Source organism: Periplaneta americana, chromosome 14 (genome assembly GCF_040183065.1).
Source record: "Periplaneta americana isolate PAMFEO1 chromosome 14, P.americana_PAMFEO1_priV1, whole genome shotgun sequence".
In the NCBI taxonomy this organism is placed as follows: Eukaryota; Metazoa; Arthropoda; class Insecta; order Blattodea; family Blattidae; genus Periplaneta; species Periplaneta americana.
Genome location: NC_091130.1, coordinates 119,465,919 through 119,489,217, shown reverse-complemented (window position 1 = coordinate 119,489,217; position 23,299 = coordinate 119,465,919). Strand labels below are relative to the sequence as shown.

Genomic DNA, 23,299 nt, shown 5'->3' with positions numbered 1-23,299 from the left:
AAAGATAAAATATTTATCTAGGCTAGAAAAGTGAAATAAATTAAATGTTGCGGAGTAAATTCAATTTGGAAATTGAGAAACACTTATAAAAAGTGGAAAAATTAAAAGACTGTAGCTTCCAATTATGTCTCTCAAGCTGGATGTAGAAATTGAACAGAAATATAAGATACTAAGGGCGCTATGCATAAACATTTCCCTAGCCCTCGCTACGAGCGTGCTAAACTAGCCCCGGCTATCGACTGATTACATATATCATATCATATCATATCATATCATATCATATCATATCATATCATATCATATCATATCATATCATATCATATATCATATCATATCATACCATACACCATATCATATCATATCATATCATATCATATCATATATCATATCATATCATATCATATCATATCATATCATATCATATCATATCATATCATATCATATATCATACCATACCATACCATATCATATCATATCATATCATATCATATCATATCATATCATATCATATCATATCATATCATATCATATCATATCATATCATATCATATCATATCATATCATATCATATCGCTAACACTGGTTTATGAATACGAAAACGTTAGTTCGCTGATCATCCACAGGTAGCTCGCGCTAAGAATGTCTATGAATATGGCCCTAAAGGTTGAAATTTATAAATAATTTCATAAAATGTATGTCGAGAACTTCTTAGAGGCATTTGTGGTTTATTGATTTGATTCTCGGTGCCATGTTTGCCGCTGGATTAGAGATTACAGGATTAAAACTCCACGGAGGGAAATTGGTTTTTAAGGGGGATGAAACATCCTTAGCATGGTCACTTCGAAATGAAAGTAAAGCTGTGGTTCCATTGTTGTAGATTTAAGGCACGTAAAATAACACTGTTCCTGATGAAGGGCTCTGGAGGAAAGATATCTGTCATTTCTCGCGTGCGGTAAAACTTGAAAGTAGCACAATGGGCCCATACTAGTGACGTAAGTGATCGTGAACTTACCTCACCCTTCACCAATTATATCTAAACCATGCCATGGCTCATCAGTAGAGCCCGGATTTTATGTAATATGAAAATAAGAAATACGTAGCTAAAAGTGGCAAAATATATAGCTAAAAACTGCTAAATATGTAGATAAATATATAATAAATAAAAAAATATGTAACTTAAAATCCAGGCTTTATAATACAGGGACATCATTTTATTTTTACTAACATTTCTAATATTAACCAGGCTATAGGCCTATCTTTGCATTAACGGTTGAGAACAGGAAACACCGTTTGGTATCCCCTTCCACGACTGGAGTTCGATGATACTGGCGTAAAATACAAACAAATCACTTTACTAGGTATAGGAGGGAAGAAAAGTAGTTGATTCATTTACGTACACTAGGAAATATCGCGATTTTGAGTTTTATAATTTTTCATTACGTTTTTGTTTAATCAAAATACAGTACAGTATTAACAATAAGTGTTTTTACTCACGAACTGAGCTTTCCATGCGGACGTATTCATTATGCAGTGTATATTGTACTGTCTACAGCACATTAGCGTACAATATAGAGAATGAAGTTAAATTGAAAAATAATCATAATATGGATATTTAAACACATTTTTGGAAATGGTGGCCGTTCATTTCGATACATGCTTCAGTTCTTTTGTGCATATTATCACACTATAGGCTACTGTACTTAATTCCAATTACCAGTTTTGTCCGTATCAGTAACTCACGTTGAAATAATTCTGTACCTACTCTATAAAAGAGTACCTTACGTACCGTAATTTCCCATAACTATGGTCCAGGCACCCAACTATGGTCCAAAACGCATTATGTACTACTTAGTCCCCCAAGAGTTCGGTGTTTGCCATTTAAGGCGCCACTGTGATGGAATTATGTTCCCCATAGATGCTTCTATCTACCATTACACGTGGCAATGATATGGATGCTTAACAAGGTCAGTGTGCATCGTTCTATTGAATGTGTGAAGACACGAAATCATTCATTTTGTGATTGTCTGTTTTATTAAGCTCTCCTCTGTAGAACTGGTAAGTTATAGATATATGATTCTTTGTACAATTAAACCTGGCTATATAGTGTTTACTTTCACGTAATAATTAGACTGGCAGAGGTTAAAGACTTTGCGTGAAAAATGTTTAACCTCAAGGCTAGAAGTCAGTCCTCAACTATGTACCACAATTTTTCGTGGACCATAGTTTTATTTCATTTTGAAATATTTGTTTTAATGAAATGTGAACTATTTGATTATTTACTTCTGCAAATACGGTATCTCAGTATATTCTAAAACACCATTTAACATTATAGTCCAGTAAATAAAGAAACAGACTGTTCCAGCATCAATGGTACTAGCACAAATGATGGTCCGGTAAAACGAAAACTTCAGGGTAGAAGGATCACAACCGTCCCTGTAAGTGACTATGAGAGCGATGAAATTGAATTGAATACAGATTATGATGTTTCCGGTGTACTCTCCATATTTACAGACAGTGAGTCAGATGTGGAAAAGAAGACGAAATCTGTTAAAATAATGCTAAAGGCACATAGTTATATGGTAGTTACTTATGAGGAGGAATTGTGGCCATGGAAAGTTTTGGAAGTGAAGAACAATGGAGCTGTTGTTTCATGTATAGTAAGAAGCGGCAATTACTGAGGGGAGGCAATATCCGCTATTAGTAACATCTGGGTGGCCACAAAATCAGTTGAACATTTGGAAGAAAATTGAAACAATTTGTAAGTTTTTACACCTTTTAATTATATCCATTGTTTGGCGTTGAAAATAATAGCGCAAGTGATAATAAAAAAGAGTTTTTTTTTTCTGGGAAGCAATGTTTTCTTCATTTCATAATGGGTTTTCTGATTCTCACCTCATAAAAAAAAGTTGAGAAACTTTAGGTGGCCCGGTATTTTTGCCGGTGAGTGTAGTTGTTCATTATTGCAGGAAAATGACTTTCAGATTTCACTTGTTTACTGTGTGTTTATGCAATGTGTACTAATAACAAGAATCCATACACTTTTCATTTATTTTTAATATTTCTGTGCTAGATTATGTTTCTACTCTTAAATTAGAAACTCAGTTTATTGATTTACGTATACTTACAGATCCAGTTATAGCCCATTCATGTTTTCAAGCATGAATATATGAGTGGACCATAGTTGCGCAACTCAGAATACAACTATGTACCAATGCTTATTATTTTTTCAACACTTGTAATTAAATAATTTCAAACACATATGTCAATATTTATTTAATATACACTAGAGTCCGAAGCCAAAATTTTACTTAATCTGGATGAATAGTATTGAATATACAAAGAAAAATGTGACAAATGTGGACCATAGTTAGGGGAAACTATGGTACTGTAAATTCAATCTTCACTTCTGCCCGATCCGAAAAGATAAAATTACTCAGACTTGCTATCTACCGTCCGTCCAAGTGGTTACGTCGCCGGGTCGTAGAAAGGGGGGAATCACGTGACAGTTAATTACTTAACGAGGCCCTTTTATTTAAGTTATTTTAAACAGTTGTATAATATTACGTAGACGTCCAATTCCTAACACAAATTATTGTTTTCAGAAAAGAGCTAGAACAGCCCAGCCACTAGCCTTTACAGAGGGGCGAGCAGAAGCGGGTGGGGGGAACCGGGATGCGACGTAGATAAACGGACGACAGTACCTGTGCGAAAATATGGTTCAATATTGAAAGCTCTTTCGTCACTGGAAAACGCGTACATATTTCTGGAACGTATTATATTTACTAACTCAGTATTGTTTACTATGACCGTATGGCGACTTTGATTGCATACGCGGCCTTAGTTCTGTGTGGAGGACGGTTGGAAGTTTACTAGTAGAGGGAATGGGAGTGAAGTACATTAAAAAACTGAGGTAGAATAAAATTGAAGTAAAAATAAAATGATGTCCCTATATATATTTTTGCACAGTGATAAAAATAACAGGTGCACAGATGATTCAAGTTCATTTAATTATTGTTTGGAGGCGCAATTAATACATAAATATTTTTCCATATTTTCTGCGGTCATCGATTATTTCGTCAGCGGCAACGCATACGTAGGAATCGCCAAATTAAGCGCTCTAATTATTTCCATTGTGTTAGTGTAGCAGGAACTCAAATAATTTTTTCGGAGTGTTGATTGATCCGGAATACTGAAGTTGTAGTATTTGCGTAGGAATACTTGAAACTTTGACACTCCAAGTTTATACCACGAGACATGTTTGCAGCAGCCTTTGCCATGCACAAATCTTTATCAAAGTCACTGGTAGAAGACGAAGAAGGCTTCAGCACCACTTGTGTAAGAGAACTTGTTTTTTCAACTGAGCACGTTGTTTGTTTGTGATATGAAGTTCAGTTTATAAATGCGTTTGTCACACATTTCGCACAGCACGATTTTGCCGTCACTAGTAAAGGCATCGCCAATTGAAATCCAATCTTTTAACTTGGATGCCATAGCTTATCACCTGATGTCAGAATAAGCTTCTCAAAAAAAACTGAAAGAACTACTGTTTTCTTTCAGAGCAACTGATTGGGGGTGTTTGTGCTAAACGATCACACCCACAAAGTAATTTTCACCTTGTCCTTCACCTCGGTAGCAGTACAATGACCCACCCTTCGCATTGATATTTGTTTCTACTTTACCGTTACTTCTTAAGGGATACACAAAAGTTAGCATGTCAAAGAGATGTCTATTTTTTGACAGAATACTTTATTTTCAATTATTAAACTATGGTTCAAGCGTTTAACTTATGAATCAAGTCGAGGGAAAACTGGTGGAAAAAGTGTATTCTTTCAAAATGTGCAATATCCTTCAAAATATGTAATATGTAATATCGCTTGTATATCTTGACCTCAAGGGAAATAGAGAATGCGAAAGAAGGGTCCCGGGATCGATACCCGGCCCCGGAACAATTTTTCCCTTGAAATTATTCAAGCCTGCTTCATAGGGAGCTGCTACCTGCAAGCCAGATTTCCATAATATATTAGTTACTGTAGGTACGTTAACAGAAAGCCACAATTTAAGTCACAGAATTGTGTGCACTCAAAGTTGGGTTTCTGGCGCCTTGTGAGCCTATTTGAGTTGTGTGGATATAAAGGGAAGAATTGTGACGGTGTCGTGTATAGTTCATCGGGTAGCTCAGTCGGTAGAGCATTCGTGCGCTAAGCGAAGGGTCTCGGGATCGATACCCGGCCCCAGAACAATTTTTTTCCTTGAAATTATTCAAGCCTGCTTCGCAGGGAGCTTCTACCTGAAAGCCAGATTTGCATAAAAGCCTGTATTGTTCCTCTTCAAGACGAGACAGCTTAGAATATCAGTTGTTGAAGTTTATGATATGAAATGACGAAGGGATAATGCCAACTATTGAATTGTTACATTTTTATGCCTGTTTGTATGTTAGGTTAGAATATATGATATAATGTGTTTTGTTTGTATCACTTTCATATTAATCTGTGTGTTGTATGGAGAATGGTTGGATTTAACCATGGGTGATGGAGGTGAAACCTACAAAGTAGTACTTGTTTTGTAAAGCATGTACGGTCAAAAGACCCATGCACTGGATTTAAGGGCAAATTCTGATAGTGTAGTACATCTGTACATATAATATTGCTGTATAAATCCATCTACCAATCTACAATCAGCCTATTCGAGTCAGAAACTCCAGAATTCTATTTAAGCTCTTAATGCTTGCATGAATTTCCTCAGTCGTTAGCTGCTTGCGACCCGATGTGCCCACAGTGGCTCAAAATGCAAATTTAGTGAAATTTATCAGCACTCTGTACGTTTTGAAGGCGGATCGGATTCCACAGCACATCTATGGGATATTGAATGTGAACACACACACTTGGTCTGGATGCGTCGCAGTCTGTCAAAAGAGAAAATCCCCGTAATCGTGTCATGCTTTAACGGATGTGTTCCAGCAGCTTCATACTTTTTAACTCCAATAAACCATTTTGAACCTTTTAGCCGTTAGATTGTTTTCATTCACTTCCTTGTCCTGCAATATGTTTTTAAATTTGTATATTGTAATGATTATGCTTCCAGGATTAAAACTTATCTTAAAACTGTAACTTAGGTCCTATTTTAAATTCACGTAACAGTAGTAGCATTTATGCTATAGAGAATAAAACATCTAAAATATAAGTAGTCATTTATCGTCATTATGACAAATAATCGAGGCGTTCAGAGCTAAAGTGGATCAAGTAACAAATTTTCATAAGTTGAGTTTAATTCATTTTCTGATAATCTAAAGTTGGATCTTTTCCGAGCAGTAATGGATCAAGTCTTAATTCCAAGCATTCGCCGATAGGTGACACCAGTCACTTTTGGCTAAGATTATTTGTTCACGATGTTCTGAGCCATAGTGGATCTAGTCACCAAAGCGTTGCATCAATTAACATCACAATTGTTTATATTTTATAAATCTAGAATTTCAAAATGGATCAATAAAATTATTGCTAGTGAAATTAGATAATCCATTAGAGAAAGTTAACTTTAAGTCCTAGTATCTCAAAACTACATCTCATGGACTTGATCCACTTTAGTACTGACCGCCTCAATTATGGTATTAACATCAAGTTCCTGGAATGTGGAGTCAGAATTGCGTAAGATGTTTTGAGGAAACACGGAATTATTGGAATGGAAATAAATACTGTCTACTTTTTTCATCAAGAACAGAACCCGTGCTCATTTCTTAACTCGCACAAATGTTTCACTTTAACATGATGATGTTTTAAAATTCATGTTGGACGTTCCGACAAGTTCTTTCAACCAAAAACTTATCATAAGATGTATATACATAATAAGTGTAGGTGTTTCATAAATAAATAACGCTCCTATTACTAAATAGACATAATAATCAATGTGATGAATGTTAATAAATTATAATATGCTAATAAAAATGTATTGATTTATTAATATACAGTGTGTCCGCAGAAACATTTCGGGGTTATAAACTGCTATAATTCTGTCACTATGGGTGCTATTCATAGAAATTTCGCTAGCCCGCGCTACGAGCGTGCTAAACTAGCCCCGGCTATCGACTGGTTACTTGTACAGGATTCATATCATGTCATATCGCTAACACTGGTTTATGAATACGAAAAAAGTTAGTTGGCTGATCATCTACCGGAAGCCCGCGCTAAGAATGTCTATGAATACGGCTCTATGCGTTTTACGAAAATCATACCGGTGTCATTAGAAAGATAAGAATTTCAGGAAATACGTAATTGGTAATTGTTGACCGAAACAGCAGATGGCAGCACAAGAAGAAAGAAAAAAATCCGCCGTTTCCGCTATTTCGCTTGTCATTAAGGCATTGTTGGATATAAGCAAATTGTATTAAATGATCTGAATGTTAAATTCGTCTGTTGACTAATTGACAATTGGCGGATGATGAAGACCTTGCAGCCAAATTCATTTTTAGTGACGAGGCAACGTTCCACGTCAATGGAAAAGTAAACAAGCACAATGTTAGGATCTAGTGGAGCGGGAATCAACATTTCATTTTGGAGGTTGGACATGACTTCCCTAAGCTAAATGTGTTTTGTGTCGTTTCGAAACGGAAAGTGTATGGCCCATTTTTCTTTCAAGAGAACACTGTCACCGGTATGAGTTATCTTGATATGCTTACTGAGTGGCTGTTTCCACAATTGGAAGGAGAAGGCAACGAATTTCTCTTCCAACAAGATGGAGCACCTCCTCACTGGCATCTTGATGTACGGAATGTTCTAAATCAACAACTTGCAGGAAGATGGATTGGGCGCGCTGGGAACCAAGATAATGTCTTCTGCAGCTGGCCTCCGAGGTCCCCCGACTTGACCGCCTGGACTTCTTTTTATGAAGTCACATAAATTATCTTGTCTATATACCTCCACTACCACAAAATCTGCAAGAGCTCCAACTTCGTATCACTGCCGCCATCCAGTCCATCCCTATAGATATGTTGGAACGTGTGTGGGAATTTGTCTTGATGTCTGCAGCGTGACACGTGGAGCACACATCAAGTGTCTTTGAGGTAAGTACAAACATTTTTGAGTTTCTCTTTCTAATGATACTAGTTTCGTTTAAATTCGACAACTAACAGCGACGCTATAGCAGTTTATAACCCCCGGGATATTTCTGCGGACACACTGTATAATATTTTATGACAAGTTTTTGACTGAAATAAATAAATAAAATTGTGTATATCATGATGATGTTGGTTGTTATTATTATTATTATTATTATTATTATTATTATTATTATTATTAAAGACTGGATAATGCTGGATTTGCAGTGAAAGACCTGCTCTTGGTCAGAACGCTATTTTCTCTTCTTTTGGCAAATCGTAAGTAAAATTTTCAGTCTCTGTTTTAAATATCCATTCCAGGTTACAATTACTAGCTCAATATCATTATAATAATTATTATTGTGTTCCGTATGTTCATGAAGAATATACATAGTTTCATATTGATGTCCTTATATTCTAATATAAAATATGACCAACTATTTTTTGTATTCGAAACTCTTCCTCAGACGCTGTTTTGTTATCAGACATTACGAATCAATAAATTATAATGAGCGCAGCTTAAGCTATCAGAGTTTCTTCCATTAGCGCAGCAATTAGGAGGATGTCGCTATTACAGGTGAGACGAGAAAGTTTCTCGCTACATTGACGCAGTCCCTATCTTCAGTACTTTCATTCTAATGGCAAGAAACACAGGAACAATTCAGCACCGTCAAGAATAGGAATGAATTGCCTTTGAATGCTACCGTAGTGAAGTATGCATTAGCTGAAGAGGAAAAATAATACACAATTATGTATATGAAAACAACTTTTTTTTAAATACGGCATAATGTAATGAATATGGGGCGGATGTTTATGAAAAGTAATCTTATTTTTCACATTAGAACGATGCCTATTAATATAAAAATCTTTTCTATGTTAATATCAACTAAGAAAGTGATTTCTTATATTGCATTTTTTGCATTTCTTGACGTTTTTGAACTAATAGGTCACTTTTATATCTTTTCGGTATTTTTTTGTCATTTTTAATACTTTGAAGAACTTTTAGATCATTTGGAATGCATTTTACTTTCTTCTTTACCGATAGCTATGTTAAATCATTTTCTAACCAAATAGATCAGTAGTAATTACCTACTGAATAACTGAATAACAGTGAAGTTTGAGTTTTATAGTTTGAAACAGACTTTAAAGTCCATCCCTCATTCCACTGAAGGCTTCACTTCACACAACGGAAGTAATATAAAATGCTTGACAACAGCTTAGTTTAAGTGAGGGCTTTGACCGCTACTGTTATTTTGTGGGAACGAGGATGTCTTTAGAATTTATGTTAGGAAGGGGGGAAACTTTCACCATGTTCTGGACAGGACGTCGTGTCCTCAACATAGTTCGGAAGAGATGTCTAGTGTAATAGACAGTATTTTTAACACAAAGATTACAAGAATGCACGCTGCTCCCACAATTTGTTTTGTTATTCACAGTCCCTAATCTGGAAGATCTGGTAACAAAAGTGAAGCGTGGAAGGAGGAGAAGATGGAGAATGAAGGCACTGACATGGACCACCCCTGATTGAAACACATTGTAAACCCACATTAAAATCTATAGTTTTCCCTTAAAACTTTAATTTTGTTGCATGTTCTTTTCCTTTATCTTAGCCAAAATCCAGGAAGTTGCCTCCTCTCTCCGAGATTTGCAGGACAGTCATTGAAAAACAGGGTGACTAATTTTTAAGAAGTTGTGGTGCGAGTACGGTGAATAATATTTAAATGTCATTTTCTTTTAATGTTATGTAATTTTTCCATTAGTTTAAGGGCATTTTAATGATCATTTTAAGTAGATTTTTAGGTCATCAAATGAATAATATATTAGGTATATTCGGCATTACCAAGTAGGCCTATAGAAAATGTTGCGATTTTGAAGTTTTATGACAGTCATAAATGTAGAAATAATTTGTGATTGGTTACCTTATACTTTGTATGGAGTTAGTAAATGGGAATATTATACGATAAGCAAATTTCGTTTTTTATTGCAGAGCTGATTTTTGAATGATGAAACGTTGAAGTCGTCTGGAGGAAATTTTTGTTCGTTCATCAATATATTAGCAATTATTATTTCATTAATTTAATTTTTCGTTTGTTCATCATTTCGTTTATTCATTGCTTCGCTCATTACTATATTAATCGATTCATTAATTGAATGGCTGCCTAGAATAACGCTGTAAGTCGGTTTTTACAATTTGTTAGGAAATTAAAAATTTGTTTATTCCATACTAACATTGTTAAATATTACAAAATATGACAGTGTGAAGTCTGTATTAACTTTAGTAAGTATTCACACCATATATATATATATATATATATATATATATATATATATATATATATTCAATCCAATTTATTAAGCCATTAAATATACAGTGATAGGCTTCGTCACACTAAAACATACATTTGAAAATACACATATAATTGAAAACAGTAAAGTTTAATTAGAATGAAAACACAAAACATTTTGAAACTCTAAAATTAATGAGAACACTTCACTCTTAATGTAATAATTGTAACTAAATGTAAATAATTTTATTTATTAAAAACAATTTCGTATGAATATATGTTAAGAAACTCATCTACAAAGTAGAAAGGATTAATTAAAAGACAATTATAAAATCTAGCTTTGAAACTATTGGTTGGTAACTTATAATATTGACTGGAAGCTTATTACATAATTTCATCCCCATGACAGAAACATTTGTACTAGTTTTATGTAATCTACAGTATGGGGTATTAATTTGTTCAATATTTCTAATTTCATGATCATGTATATTGGCTATTAATGAGTAATTGTCTATATTTTGTCGAGTGTAAAGGACTTGGTCGTATGTATATAAATTTATGACAGTTAATATGTGATTGTTTGAAAAGAGGTCGACAATGTTCAAGATAGTTTGATTGACATAGAATTCTAATGGCTTTCTTTTGAAAAATCAAGACACTCCCAATTTTGCTACCATTTCCCCAGAAAATTAAGGTATACCTAATTATCGACTGAAAGAACGAAAAGTAGGCACATCTTAAATAATTTTGAGAAACGTAAGTCACTAATTTCTTTAATAAATATATAACTCTTGATAACTTGTGTATATATATTCGATATTTTTTCCCATGTTAAACTGGAGTCTATAAAAAGTCCTAGAAATTTGGTATAGTTTTGTATATTGTCCTTTTTTATTACATGATTTAGGGTAATATATATATATATATATATATATATATATATATATATAGCCTTTATCTTCGAAATAACACAACTTTTCTAACATTTACAGTAGAAAAACGTTGTATGTCAGTCCGGAAGAATAACGTTGTGAAGCAAAGAAACTTTTAAATAATGTCCATATTTCCTGATAAATAATTGTTTCACCGGTTCGTACATAGATTTATTCGATTAATCATTAATATCTTTATTAACTATTAATTTAATCGTACATTCATTCCTCTATTCACATTCTGTTTAATTCATTCATATATTCAAATTCTCATTCACTCATGCTTTCCTTGCTTCTTCTTTAAACGAGCTTCTTTATTGATTGCACTCAGTTTCAGGTGTAGGCTAGGTTGGGATTTCGTTCTGTATTTCGGGGTGTCTGCAGTTTTGGGAAAATGTCCGGTTGTTATCTTAGGAGTCGGATGAGAATTTATGGGAAGGTATATTACTTACGGTAGCATTGCGCTTCCCGCTGGTGAGTTTCAATTTCAGCACTGCCACAAAAAAAAACACACACACATTTTTAGTGGCTTTACGAACTGGAGATATTTACCATCTTGAAACTCAAGTTATTTCAGAAAACTGTTTGAAATAATGGTATACGTGATTAAGAAACGATATACCACACCAGATATCAACGTTTCGTTAATACAAAGTCACCTAACAGGCCTATATATGCTTGTTATGATTCACAATTCACAAAACAATTTTTTTCTGAGGTTGCTGTCACAATAATTCAATGCAAATGATACACACGCAAATGATTATGTCTCAATTAAGTATGTAATGCACAAAACAGGTTTTTCTTTGGTCTAAGTTGAACAAAGGCAAACTTGAATTCTCTAGATTCAAAACCCCTTAAAGACCATTTTGTTCATAATTGAGTTATGTGTATTTATTCACACTGAAAATGGGTATATACCCGGTGGCAGTGGTAACTAATTACACTCTATAATAACAATTAATAATAACCACAACTAATAAAAATACAATTAATAATAGATTAATAATAATAATAATAATAATAATAATAATAATAATAATAATAATAATAATAATAATAATAATAATAATAACAGGGAGCCCCTCAAATTAAATGAAGAACGATCACTTAAAATAACATTTAAAGTAAATCTAATTTGTATCTTAACCTTAAGATCGAATTAAAACCCACAAGCACCTTTCAGCACTACACTCATTTCGCTGCCAACTCATTCACTGCACTGGAACTACGACACATTTCACTGATTCTATCCTGATTTCACTAACACTTCAAAAACATTTTACTGTTCAAATACACGGCACTGCCACTATAAACTATCAAGCTTCATTGACAGAAACACATTTCACTTACACAACACACTTCACTAACACAACACACTTCACACTTCAATCATACAACAAACTTCCTCACTGATAGAACACTTAAAATAACAAAATATCAATTACACCCTTTAAGTAGTGTGTATAATATACTACCGTCTATTAGTAAAGTCCTTAAATCTATTTTAAATACATTTTTTGTTATTGGTAAAGCCTTTAGTAAGTCTGCAGGTAAAGCATTCCAGTCCCTGATAGTACGATTGACAAAAGAAAACTTTCCAGTGTCCGTCCTCTGTCTTCTTTCCCTCAATTTGTATGCGTGGTCGTTCCTTGAAGAGTAATTTGGCGGCTGCAACCTATTTTTTATTTCTCTTCAGGCAGCTCACCTCTGTATATTTTGAAAATTGCGCATAATCGAATTCGTGTTCTCCTGTCCGTGAGTGTGTCCCATTTTAATGGTGAATTATTACGACAACGCTTGACAGGTTGTTTTTTTTTAATATATTTTCCAGCTATGCTCACAACCAAACTTATGGAATGTATCATACTTTTAATTTTCCTCGAAATCATAGTACTTCACCAGTACCTGCATTTCTGGTGAGACGGTTCACCAAGTGGTTTAAATCATTGCTGAAAGGAGTCGGCTATTATTTAAACTTTATTTTGAGAGTCGCATATTTTACAGATGGGATTTTGGAAGAAGTAGACTTTCTGAACAATCGTTTTGCTAGAGTGCAGAACTCTTTAGAGTTTGTCTTTTTTCCACTTTTCAGCCAAATAATACTTTTTTTATAATTGGATAAGGTACAAACGGACTTCCTGAAACGAATACTTGGAATTGGCAGAAGCACAGCTAACTGCGGTGTGCTAAAGGAGTTTGGGCTTCAAAACGAAGCAATTCATATGAAGATAGGGTGATAAAATATTGGTTAAAATTATATTTGGGGAACAGTCGCATTTACGGTCAATTTGCTACAAAGTTCAACAAAGAGAGGGGTGGGAAAAAGGGTGGGTTTATAAACTGCAGAGAGGGCTACATCATATAGGAATGGGATGGGTGTGGGAAAAGGAAAGAATAGCAGAAGAAATATATAGCGTAATGTGAAGATGAGTTTAATTGATATCGAGAGGCAAGAGATTGAGCTCCAATATTCGGAAAAGTCCCCTCTACATTTACAGTCAGATCCCATGCTTAACTGGGGGAGATGTGAATACATAAATTGTTGTAACAAAGACAGTAGAGCAGGTTTAGCGTGGCTAAAATTGGGGGCATGGAAGGGTAATAAAATTGTCAACGAAGAAGGAGAGCGCCTTTGTCCACTGTGCGGAGAAAAGGACTCCTGGACACATATTTTATTACAGTGTGTGGCATTGGAACATATCCGGAAAAGATATCTATCACCCTCGATGCTAAGTCAGAATAGGAGTTCGCTTGCATGTCTTGACCTCATGGGGAATAGAGAATGGGAACAAAAGACTGGATTGTTCCCCTTGAAGTCGAGACAGTTTAGAACTCCAGCTGTTGAAATTTGTGATACGAACTGACGAAAGGATACTCAATTATACGCTTTTATGCCTGTTTAGATTAGGATATATAATGTGTTTTTTGTGCCATTTTTATTTTAATCTGTGTGTTCTTTAGGAGAGTGGTTGGATCTAACTATAGGTGGGGGGAGGTGAACCCTACAAAGTAGGACTTGTTTTACACAGCACGTACGGTCAGAAGACCCGTGCATGGAAGTCAAGAGAAAATTCTGTTAATATATTACATCTGTTTGTGTAATATTGCTCAATAAGTCCATCTACTTTTTTATAATTAAACATGTTTCTCTAGAGTCTCTCTGAAACAGTATTTTATTCTTCAATTTCGACTAATGAAATTTTAGTGCCTTCTTTTAAGGTCGAGTTAATAATATCTGTAAATATGTGTGCTGCTGTACCTGCGTCGGATGGTTCTGTCGTATAAGGTTTATTGGTAGGGATTTATGAAATTGTTTTGTGAATTCATCCCAATTTGTTAGCTCTACATGTGCGTTCTATTTCTGATCTCCTGTGATCGGACAGTTTATTATTATTAACAGTGGAATATAATAGGAATACTGAGCTGTCAGCAATTTTTACAAACGAACAAAACATGTCAAGAATACCAAGCTGATGAGTTGTAATCAGAAAATAGCTGGTGGGCGTATTTGGTCCTATGATTGCTTATTGATATATTTTTATCGAGTATTCTAGTGAGAATTGTCCTTTAGAAGTTATTACATATAAATTTGACACACTACATTCTATATTGAAGTCTCCGCGATAGATAAAGTTGTTATTGACAGATACAAATAAATTAATATCCACTTCAGATCGATTTGTGTACATGGCGTGTAGTAAGCGGCTGTCACTAGAAGTTCGGAGTTAGATATTTCCGACTTTTTTGTTGTGTGTGTGCGTGTGTGTGTGCATGCGTGTGTGTATGTATGCATCTAATAAATAAATAAATAAATAAATAAATAAATAAATAAATAAATAAATAAATAAATAAATAAATAAATAAATAAATAAGTAAATAAGTAAGTAAATAAGTAAGTAAATAAGTAACTAACTAAATAAATAAATAGCTAACTAAATACATAAATAAATAAATAAGTAACTAAATAAGTAAATAAATAAATAAATAAACAAATAAATAAATATATAAGTAGATAAATAGATAAATAACTAAATAAATAAATAATAAATACATAAATAAATAAATAAATAAATAAACAAATAAATAAGTAAATAGAGAAAGAAAGAAATAAAGAAAGAAAGAAATAAAGAGGGAGAGAGAGAAAGAATGAAATAACTAAATAATGAAAAAAGAATGAAATAAAGAGAGAGAAATAAAGAAAGAATGAAATAAAGAAAGAAATAAAGAAAGAATGAAATAAAGAAAGAAATAAAGAGAGAGATAGAGAGAGAGAAAGAAAGAAAGAATGAAATAAAGAGAGAGAAAGAAAGAAAGAGAGAAATAAAGAGAAAGAGAGAAACAAAGAAAGAAAGAGAGAGAAAGGAAGAAAGAAAGAAATAAAGAGAGAGAGAGAAAGAAAGAAATAAAGAAAGAGAGAAAGAAAGAAATAAAGAAAGCGAGAGAAAGAAAGAAATAAAGGAGACAGAGAAAGAAAGAAAGAACGAAATAAAGAAATAAAGAAAGAGAGAGAGAAAGTAAGAAAGAAGGAAATAAAGAAATAGAGAAAGAGAGAGAGAGAGAAAGAAAGAGAGAAAGAAAGAAAGAAAGAAAGAAAGAAAGAGAGGAAGAAAGAAATAAAGAAAGAAAGAAAGAAAGAGAAAAATAAAGAGGAAGAAATAAATAAATAAAGGAAGAAATAAATAAATAAATAAATAAATAAATAAATGAATAAATAAATAAATAAATAAATAAGTAAATAAGTAAGTAAATAAGTAAGTAAAAAAGTAAGTAAGTAACTAACTAACTAACTAAATAAATAAATAGCTAACTAAATACATAAATAAATAAATAAATAAGTAAGTAACTAAATAAGTAAATAAATAAATAAATAAACAAATAAATAAATATATAAGTAGATAAGTAGATAAATAGATAAATAACTAAATAAATAAATAATAAATACGTAAATAAATAAATAAATAAATAAATAAATAAATAAATAAACAAGTAAATAAGTAAATAGAGAAAGAAAGAAATAAAGAAAGAAAGAAATAAAGAGGGAGAGAGAGAAAGAATGAAATAACTAAATAATGAAAAAAGAATGAAATAAAGAGAGAGAAATAAAGAAAGAATGAAATAAAGAAAGAAATAAAGAAAGAATGAAATAAAGAAAGAAATAAAGAGAGAGATAGAGAGAGAAAGAAAGAAAGAATGAAATAAAGAGAGAGAAAGAAAGAAAGAGAAAAATAAAGAGGAAGAGAGAAAGAAAGAAAGAGAGAGAAAGGAAGAAAGAAAGAAATAAAGAGAGAGAAAGAAAGAAATAAAGAAAGAGAGAAAGAAAGAAATAAAGAAAGCTAGAGAAAGAAAGAAATAAAGGAGACAGAGAAAGAGAGAGAGAGAAAGAAAGAGAGAAAGAAAGAAAGAAAGAAAGAAAGAGAGGAAGAAAGAAATAAAGAAAGAAAGAAAGAGGAAAATGAAGAGGAAGAAATAAATAAATAAAGAAATAAATAAATAAATAAACAAACAAACAAACAAACAAACAAACAAACAAACAAACAAACAAACAAACAAACAAACAAACAAACAAACAAACAAACAAACAAACAAACAAACAAACAAACAAACTCAAGCAGCTTCCAATGTATTAAACTTGGGTAGAGTACCATGACGATGTGAAACAGTTGATTTGGTTTCGTTCATAGTTCCACCTCCCTGTTGTTGAAATCAGCGAGGTGAAATACGTAATTACTTAATTTAAATTTAATTGGCGGTTATGGATGGGTACGTTTCAGTCATAAATGTTATGTCGATATCATGATTATGAAGTAGTTGGTGAAAGAATTGATGAAGTTAATTAATAACACCATTCGCATTAAAATTGAGAATAGTCGTATTTTTTGTGTCGATATTGATTTATGGTTCATCTACCATTCTGCCATATTAGTTGGCTTGAATAAATTGCATGAAACTTTCGAGGACAACGAGTAACTTGATTATTATTCGGTTGAGAAGCTTTTGTCATCCATTTCTGCTCTCAAAAAAGCTGAAAGTTAGAATTTATAAAACAGTTACATTACCGGTTGTTCTGTATGGTTGTGATTCTTGGATACTGATTTTGAGAGAGGAACAGAAGTTAAAGGTGTTTGAGAATAAGGTGCTTAGAAAAATATTTGGGGCTAAGAGGGATGAAGTTACAGGAAAATGGAGGAAGTTACAGAACGCAGAAATGCATGCATTGTATTCTTCACCTGACGTAATTAGGAACATAAATCCAAACGTTTGAGATGGACAGGACATGTAGTACGTATGGGCGAATCAGAAATGCATATAGAGTGTTAGCGCTCGGAGGGAAAGAGACATATGGGGAGGCCGAGACGAAGATGGGACGATAATATTAAAATGGATTTTAGGGGGTGGGCTATGATGGTAAGAACTGAATTAATTTTGCTCAGGATAGGCACCGATTGCGGGCTTATGTAAGGGCGGCAATGAATCTCTGAGTTCTCTAAAAGACATTTGTAAATAAGTAAGTACATTTAAAAAATGAGGAAAGATGTTTTTGTCTAAACATATATTACAGAACATATTCATTTTTTATCCTATGTTCTCCTGATATAATGAAGATATGAGACATCATGCTGCCCAAAATAGATTGATTATAATATAATAATATGATGATCTTCGTTAGCTTGGTTTACGTGTACAGTAAGTAAGTGCTCTACTTTATGTAAGATTTAGAGTTCTTTTTGTGTAATATCTTCTTGGAAGTGGAGCATTTTAATGCAATTATTATCAAATTCATATCCAATCTAAATGTTATTAATGCTTATATATGTAATCCTGCATCAAGTTCCAAATAAACTTGAAGGGTTATGAGTAAGCTTCGTATTCCAGCTACCTACTGGGTGTTCATTTCAAAGTGTGTCATGGCGTCACTGTTGATGAGTCAGCGATTTGAAGCGAGTTTCAGCTTTTGTGTCTGAGAAGTTGCCTATTAATCAAGGCGTTCAATCTGAACTTGAGAACGTGTACGGTATAACTTGAACTTCGTAGCAACAGATGGCGGTCTGTAAAGTCTGTGTGCTACCATAACCTCTTTCGAACTGTATTTTGCGCGGGCAAGTCGTACGCAGGGTATTTGTTATCATCGATTGCGTACGACAACATTCCACAATACAAATCAAATGCTCCGTGTCCATGTTGACCGTCGAAGTTAATGTCAACAAATACGTAAGTAATCGTCTTAACCCTCTCCCCATATCCCGACAGTAAGAAAAAACTCACCTCAGTACATGTTTCGAAACAGTTCACATTCCTGCCACTACCGGCATTACCGTACGTATCGGTAAGTACTCTTCAGAATGAACGCCGTGTTTGCTAGGCAACTTCTCTGGCACATATGTAATACACCTCTGCGGAAGTGTAGGAAGATTGAATTCTCTAGGCTCATCGACTAGCCACGTGACGGCATACAGCGAGCCATGACACACTTTGAACTGAACACCCAGTATAAGCTGGAATGAGGTTGCCTGATTCGAAGTATATGTGACGTCACAGCGCAAGTACAGGTACTTTCGTATACAAGACAGTTACGCATCCTCCGCCCTCTTCTGGACGCAGTTATAGTGAGTAGTCTTATCGATCGCTGCTCTTACTAGTCGTAGGCTATTACCATTTAAATAACTGCATCTTTGTGGCTGATTGAAGGTTAATTGCAGAGGTAAATATCTTAGGTAAGATGTTCAAGCGGGTCAATATAGACAACATTACATATAGATTGTGTAAAATAAACGTGTAAGTGACAAAAACAGTGCGTTGAAAGACACTGCAATACCAAAAGGCGCAGAAAGTGTGTTGAACGTAATCCAAAAGAACCAGTACCATCACAATCTGAAAAGTATGAAGATATTAAATCGACGTTTAGCATGGATTTGTGTAGTCTATCATGATGTTCACTGACAATATCCCAATGATTAATACATTAAATAATCTACATTTCAGGGAATTTCCAGAAAAGTAGGCCTACATCGAAACTTAGTGGTTTTCTGTGATGGACGACATATGCAATATCCTAATGAAACACGAACAAATGTCAGACAATAGGAATAAACTTGTATTACATCATGTACCAATAACGTCATGTGCTATTGAAAGAATTTCTTACAATATAAAATCATTCACTGCAAAAATCACGACGACAATGAACATCACGGCTCAAGCATGTGTTTACTAGTACAGCTTAAGAATGTAGCGAGTTGAGTGTACTCCACAAACACGCAGCGACGACCTGTTTGTTTATATCCTTATCTGTTGCATTATATTATTATTGTAGCTCCAAAGGGGGGTAGCCCTATTTTACGTATGTATGCTAGGGCTATAGTTTTACACAAAAAATTAAGCATAAAGACAAATGGAAAAGAAAAAATAAATTAGCTTACACGATGTAAACAAAACATAAACAATCCGTAATTTAGATGTTGCGATTGCAAAGCAAACATCAGGCATCAATTTGAGACATACAGAAATCAGTTACAACACACATACGTAACACTTCTTAAAAGCCGTTCTCTATAACACAAGTATGCAGCTTTCCGTACCATACATCATAAATTAATACACAATAGTCAAACACAATCAAACTATAATTAAGACATTGCGACGACATCAAGCATCCCATAACTATGACTTACATACATAACAAATCAAGCATCCGCTACAAAACATACACTTCAACATAGTAACCACACTTTTAAAAGTTACAAATTTGGCTCCAAGAAAAATAAATAGGACACTTTTACTAAATGCTGTTATTTTCTACAAGGTCTTAAACACATCTGTAATAAATATGTGAAATTCCTTTAAGCAACATTGCTTCAGAAGAACTTTTGTTAATGGTGGTGAGAAAGTTATATAGCACATGTTAAGATGGGATCCTAGCCGGTATCTCTTGCGTTCTTGTAGCGGGCACTCAAAAATAATAGGTGGTCGACTGTTTGTGTGGAGTGTTCACAAGGACATGAAGAGCCGTTTGGGTTGTCAATTTTGAAACGTTCAAAATATGAATTAAATTTTCCGTGTCCAGTCATAAATTGCGTGGATATGTATGCTGGTTCATAATTCTTTACGATTAGTCTATCTTTAACTGTTGCATTACCTGTGTTCGGCGTACTATATACCCAATGTGTCTTTAACTTCAGTCTTTAGGTAGCTGGAATATGGAGCCTAGTTATGAGTTTCTGGCTGTCATTAAAGTGAACATAAAATAAATAAGTGCTAAGGATATTATTTTATGAAAGTGCCCACTTTCTACGTGGATGTTAGATATCATGGAGAAGCAAGATTTTTCAGTATGCTATTTGAAAATATCGTAATTTTAAAAATCTTGAGTAGAATACTTAATACTAACAGGAAATGAAATATGTTTTACACTGTACAAGTTAAGATTAGCTTGTTGGGTGAGAAATCATTGTAGCCCAGCACTGCGACCATTTCTCATATATTTGCTTCCCTTGTGTTTATCGTTTTAGCACGAATTTCAACGCGCAGAAGAGAGTTATCTCTGAAATCCCGCAGCAGCTGCAGGAGGCGTCATAAATTTCTCCGGCATATTCCGAGAAGTGCAAGGCGGGCCTTCATTTGGTCTCGACCTGATATCTACATCCTACATTTTCAGCTATGTTGTTTGCAGACTGTTCTTTTTTGTTATAATCGTGTACATATTAAAGTAATATTAAAACTTTTGTTTACTATGTTCGTGAATTAATTTAATGTTAATGTGGGGATGCAAACAGCCAGCGGGAATCCATCAGTAACGCAGTACAATGAATGAAAATAAATTGTATTAATGACATTGAACTACATTAACTAAAGCTACACTAGGAAGAATAATAAAAAAATTTAAACTAACCTAATAATAGTAACAAAAGAGAAAAAAAGAAACAAGACAGAAAGAAGGAAATAAAAAAGAAAAAAGAAATGACACAGAAAAGAAAGAAAATTAAATATAATAAAGGAAAGCAAAAATAAAGCAAGAAAGAAAGAAGAAGGAAAGGAAGCAATAATGAAAAAGAAAAGAAGGAAGAGAGAAGGAAGGAAATAAATAAGAAAGAAAGAAAATAAGATACAAAGATAAAAAAATGAAAATAAATAAGAATAAAGCAAGAAAGGATAGAGAAAGGAAAAGAAAATAAAGAAGGAAGAAAGAAAGGAAACAAGGAAAGAAAAAAGGAAAGAAATAAAGAAAATGAAAATAAATGAAGAAAGAAACCAAGCAAGAAAGAAAAAGGAAAGGCAGAAAAACAAGAAAAAAAGAAAAAAGAAAGAAGAAAGAAAGAAAAAGGAATGAAAGAAGTAAGGAAAAAAGGAGAAAGGAAGAAGGAAAATAAGAAAGAAAGAAAGAAAAAAAGAAAGAAAAAGAAAGAAAGAAAATAAAATAAATAAAGATAACAAGAAAGAAAAGGGAAAGAAAGAGAAAATAAAGAAGAAAAGAATGAAGAGAGAGAGAACATTATTTTGTAGTCTGAGATCCTCTTACAAGCTATTTTAAAATAAGTTACAATTCAAACGAAAGGAATAACTCTTCAGACTAGGTAAATACATGTCACATTAAGTAATGTAACGTCTCTTTTTTTTTTAATTTACACTTCATACACAACTTTTTAATTTATTTTAAATCTCTTTAAGGAAGGACAGCCCTCAAAGACCGCTGCAGGTAGGTAATTACAATTATGCTTCTCGTTGCAAATTTTTATTTAGAACATTTTTATTGGAAGTTTAATTATATGATTCTCTATGTGCGTAAGACTAGGAATATTGGAAGTGAACTTGCAAACTTTGAGTATTTATTACTGTTATGGCATTACTGTTTGCAAAAATATTAGGGAAGAGTCAACTATTTAAAAAATACATGACAAATCAATTTGTAAAGGAAGACGAGAAATGTGTGGACTGAAAACACAAAATTTTCATTTGCTGTTTTTAAATCGTACGTGACTTCATCTCCAGCGTTTTATTATTATGATTGCCTGCTATTGCACCACACATCGCGCGAACGAAATATTTCCTAGTCATTAAAAACCCATTACTTTATAGCTATTGATTTTAACTTGGAACCCAGAGTCTAGACGACTGTATAATAAATACTGTAGTAATATAATATAATCTACCGAATTTTTGCATCGTAAAGCTCCCTTAATTATCACAATAAGACCATTTGTAATGCTCGCCTATCTATAGTATAACACATACCACTTTATTAAGACAAATATGGATGCGTCATTTATGACGTATTAAATACATCAAAGTAGGTCACGGGGTTACTACGCTTTGCGAATAGGGCTAAAGACAATAGAAATATGTTAGTCTCTGAGTCACAAGAGGAAAAATAAAATTCTACGGGCTATACTCATAGGCATTCTTAGCGCGTGCTTCCGGTGGATGATCAGCGAACTAACGTTTTTCGTATTCATAAACCAGTGTTAGCGATATGATATGATATGATTCCTGTACAAGTAACCAGTCGATAGCCGGGGCTAGTTTAGCACGCTCGTAGCGCGGGCTAGCGAAATGTCTATGAATAACATCCTATATGATTGGTTATACATGATTTGAATCAACGTTAAAATTCTGTTGAGTTTCTTAAAAACACAATTCTGCTGTCAAAATAAAAAGTAGCGATCAACCATCCAGTACGGGAGAAAGTGTGGATAGCACGATGTTCCTTTCAACCGTCGTTGGCCTGCGAAATTGGATTTCAGTACTCTCTGTATTTCTTCAATTTCATCACTATTCTGGGAGGGTGGGTAATGGTCCTACATGATATAATTTCGTCATTCCTCATTCCGTAACCCAAGTCGAAAGAATGATGACCTAGACCAGGGGTTCCCAACCGTTGTGTCGCGCAGCCCCATGGAGTGTGTCGCGAAATTTTGAAATTGAAAAATAAATTTTATGCCATCCAGAAAGTCTCTTCACAACGCATTTTCTTTATTCACAACGAAGTCTTCGATATGATA

General features: G+C 33.6%; 1 protein-coding gene across 1 annotated transcript in view; it reads right to left on the bottom strand.

Annotated features, from left to right (window-relative positions):
• LOC138713707 (beta-alanine transporter-like) overlaps positions 1-23,299 on the bottom strand; it is a 1,405,169-nt gene that overhangs the window by 140,660 nt on the left and 1,241,210 nt on the right. The gene's annotated exons all lie outside the window — the stretch shown is intronic.